We start from the raw sequence: 4,479 nt of genomic DNA, 5'->3' as shown, positions 1-4,479 counted from the left end.
TACTATAAAATTAATTTAAAGTGTGCAATTCAGTGGTTTTTGGTGTATCTCCAAAATTGTGCAGCCATCACCACAATCTAATTTTGGAACATTTTTATTACCCCCAAAAGAAACCTAGTATCCATTTGCCATCACATCCCATTCCCCTCTTACCCTGGCTCTAGGCAACGCCCAATCTGCTTTCTCTGTCATTTTAATAATATTTTAAGCTTGGAATGTTATTTTTCTCATACCTATTACAAGTTATTGGTTCAGAGGTTTAAAAACAAAAGAAAAACCCTTTGCTGTTGATTCTGATTCATAGTTACCCTATAGGACAGTAGAGATGCCCTGTAGGGTTTCCAAGGCTGTATCTTTGTAGGAGCAGATTGCCAGGTCCTTCTTCCGAGGAGCTTCTGGGTGGTTTTGAAGTGCTTACCTTTTGGTTAGCAGCTGAGCTCTTTAATCACTGCACCCGCAGGGCTCCTTTGTTTAGTAGTTTAAAACCCCTCAAAGTATCCACATTTACATTGTCCCATGGCATTCTCATTCAGAAAACATTCAAATCATGGTTTTATAATGTTATGTTCGTTCTAGCTACTGCTGAGACTTCTTGATCTGGGGCAAGTGTGTCAAATTGTTTGCTCCAGTTGCTTGTGGTTAGTTGCCGTTGAATTGATTCCGACTCCTGGAGAGTCCACGTGTGCTCCATAGCGTTGTAAGGGCTGTAACCTTTCAGAAGCGGATTGCCGGGCCTGTCTTCCAAGGCACCTCTGGGTGGGTTTGAACTGGCAACCTTTTGGCTAGTAGTCAATCACTAACCAGTTACACTACCCAGGGACTCCATGTTTCACTTCCTAGGTGTGCTAAACTCACTTGCTTAAAAGGAATAAAACCATTCTGCCAAATTCAAAAACTAGTTTGTGCTATTTGTATTACTAATTCCAGGCTCTTAGTAGTAGGAACAGCTTTAGGAATCTTTTGTAGCAGTACATTTTCTTCAATAATAATTTCACCTTTATCATTGTTTTCATCCTTTGGCATGAAGTTTGTTCAATGTTCTGTAGACAGCCAAGAAGGCTATTAAGACTAGATTGATGGAACCTGCCAGAAGTCTGACTGGCCCTAATAACATTCTCCTAGTTTGCTGGTCTCACTGTTACGATGAGGTTGTGGCTATTTACAATCATCATGTCTGTTACTTGATCAAGACTCTTCCCTGCAGCTTCTATACCATTAACTTCTAAAACTTCATCAACAGCTAATAGACCCGTGCTGTGTACCAGACCTCCTGCAACAAGCCAGGATATGAAAATGCCTGGGACCTTCTCTGAGCTGTGTGGTGTCTCCCTTAGGCTGAACCCATCCTGGGTATAGCATCCTAGGGAACTTTCAGTGTCATTTTTTGTAAAGATGAGCCTTACAATATGTTTCTGGGAGAATATCCACAACTATAATAGAAAACACAGGCTCTGAAGTCTTGGGGTGTGCCATTGACTGGATGTGGCTTTTTTCTATGGTTGACGGAACACAATACATTGATTAACACATGTTCTTTATTAGTGTATCTGTACCAAAGGCATGGTTGTCTGCTTCTTCCTTCTTTTGTATAAAAATTCTAAACAATGGATTGGCTGTTGAAATAGTTTTATGATAATTATCATCATTATTTACAGGTAGTAAGTTGCCACGGATATCTATATAGTCTACTAAAATGTCAACGTTAGATGCCTTATGGACATGTTTCAGTAATCCATAAAACTCAGAATTTCCAAGTTTTGCTTTTTCTGGTGGAAACTGCCAAAATTCAGCTTCAGACCTGTGTTTCATCTCCAGGATGCATCCGGGTAGCTGCTGCCCACCCCATGCTGGTGGTGATCAGCAGTGCAGCCACAGTTAATGTTGAGCACCAGCCACCTTGCTGGAACATGGGGTGGGCACATGCAACGTGCCGCCCAGGTACCAGCAACTCACAAGATGCACCTCCAGAGGCAGCCTGCTTCGGTATCCACTGAACTCCATTGCTGCACTCCTCCCACCACAGATGGGTCAGCCTGGCAGAGCAAGGCAGTTCCCTCCTTCTGACCTTTGGCTCCAGTCGAGGCAAGGGGCTAGAGCAAAGACAAGGAGTACATCTACCCCCTTGCTTTCTTGAGTAGCTGCCTCCCCCACAACTGGGTACCTGACACAGGGGAGCAGTACCAACTGAGAGGCTTTAAGTGAAAATATTCTTAAACACCTTTTGGAAGAAAGGATTGTCTATAATCCCACCACCTTAACGTTTTTTTCATTTATTAAATATTACCTTCTAGGTCTTATCCACGAATGTATGTTTTTACACAGTGGCAGTCTAGTACACCCTATTTTGTATCTTTTTTCCTCTTTAAAAGAACCTTTATTCTATGTGTTTGAAAACTTGAATACTGAAAAGCTGGGGAAAGAAACTTGTGTGCAGATAACAGGTGAATTGTGTGTGTGTGTGTGTGTGTGTGTACCCTATTGCATATTTTCACAATATAGCTAGATAAGTAATCAACCTGCTTGGTATGACTGTCTTTACACAATTGACTAAACATATTTATGTCAATATATTTTAAACCCTTACATCTCCCCGTCTTGAAATCTTCCAAACTCCTCATAAACATGTACCCATTCCTCGCTTCGTCTTTTTCCTAACAATGTTGGCTTCTCTTGTGCTGCTCTTATTCTCACTACTGTTCCCTTCAGGATTCCTAACCATTTGGTCCCATTATACCAAAACTTTCTTTAACACTTTTATCTCTCTGTCTTCGTACCTTCTGCTAACCAGTACAAAGATTGAATATATTTTCACAAGAAAAGCCTTCAATTATCTTGGCATACTTTATTGAATTTAGATTTTTTTCACATCCAAAGCCTTTTTATCTCCTTTCTCCAATATTTATACCCCATGTTCTATGTTCATAGTTCTTGTGCTCCATACATACTTATATTCTATACTATCACCTCTCCAGTTCATTTCACTTAGATCTTTTTTTTTTTTTTAAACCATTTCCCTTCCCTTTCTTTTGGTGCCTTCTTCCAACTCCAAGGTTTCCATCTTTCGTCAGTCATCTTTCTCCCTTTCAGTCCTATCTCTCTGGTAATTCTGTTTTCTCTCCCCTCTTCAGCACCAAATGCCTGATAATGTATATGTCGCATTGAGTTGAGTGCTTTGAACAAATACTTTTCAAACCTTGAAATCAAAACTATTAGTATGGAAATAAGCCCTGAGAAGATGAAATCTCCACTTGAAAGTTTCAAATGGAGATTGTCGTCGTGCTGGGGTTGAATGATGGAGTTTTATCGAATATTATCTGAAATGGGGTGACTACTTGAACCACACAAAATGTCCACTATTGTGAAATGAAAATAGATCCTTGATCTTACACTTCTGTCTATTTTCATTGACCTTAGAAATAAAAAATACCATCTCAGGGAAGGCCATATTCAGGTTTTAGATTATATTGACCATTAATTCTCCAGGATAATTATAGGCTTGGAAACTTTTTTTTCCCCTCGTCTCACCTAGTCCATGCAGAAGTTAGTTCCTTCCAGTGATGAGATGAATTCATAACCTACAAGGCAACCCAATCTGTTTTGTACCACTATTGATTGTTGTAAAGTTCATCCTTGTATGGGGTTAAAATCTACTGACTAGAATTATATTCATTGACTTAAATTCTGCCGTGAAGCTACACAGAAACCTAATCCTTTTTCTGCATGATAGCCTTTTAAATATCTAAAGAGGATAATCTGTTCTCTCTCTGCCACCCTATAAATTTTTTTCCCTTTGAGATAAGCATCTTCAGCTCTTCCAGCTATTCTTTATGTGATATAATTTTCATATGTCATAATTTTCATCACCTCAATTGCCCTCTAAGGACATTATACTTCGTTAATGTTCCTTCTGAAGTGTGTTTGAAATGGGAAATGATATTTAATATGTAGGTGAATTGGATTTGGATATTAACACATCTGGATATTAATGCAGCCTGAAATTACCGTAAGTTTTTTTTAACAGCTATGTAGTGTTGGTTCATAATGAATTTGTAATTAACTAAAACCCTCAGGTTTTAATCCAGAAGTTTGCCTTCACAACTTCTTTCCAAACCAAGTCTCCATCTCTATTTAATTGTGCAACAAATTACTTTTTTAACCGGACTGTAAGATTTTTAATTTACACCTATTGAATTTTATCTTACGAGTTTTAGGCTATCATCAAGCCTTGCTTTTTTGAATCTTGATTTTGTCATTCTGATTCAACAAAGGACCTTGAAGCTAGTGTCAGAATGGTTTTAGACATCTTGGAAACTATATAATTAATTCAAAGTCTCGGAAACAGTCTTCCAAAAATTGTTGTATAAAGATAAAACTCAGCTCTTGAGGTATGTTGTTGTTGTTGTTGTTGTTATGTGCCGTCGAGTCGGCCCCGACTCATAGCGACCCCTCCTTGGGTTTCCGAGGCAGTATCACTACGGA

General features: G+C 39.0%; 1 pseudogene; it reads right to left on the bottom strand.

Annotated features, from left to right (window-relative positions):
• Nucleotides 1-804: 804 nt before the first annotated feature.
• Nucleotides 805-1,922, bottom strand: LOC103207703 (annotated as a pseudogene).
• Nucleotides 1,923-4,479: the final 2,557 nt, after the last annotated feature.

This window comes from Orycteropus afer, unplaced genomic scaffold (genome assembly GCF_000298275.1).
Source record: "Orycteropus afer afer isolate SDZICR_OR568_19922 unplaced genomic scaffold, OryAfe1.0 scaffold00388, whole genome shotgun sequence".
In the NCBI taxonomy this organism is placed as follows: domain Eukaryota; kingdom Metazoa; phylum Chordata; class Mammalia; order Tubulidentata; family Orycteropodidae; genus Orycteropus; species Orycteropus afer.
Note: the sequence above shows the minus strand (reverse complement) of the source record. Positions and strands in the feature narration are given on the sequence as shown.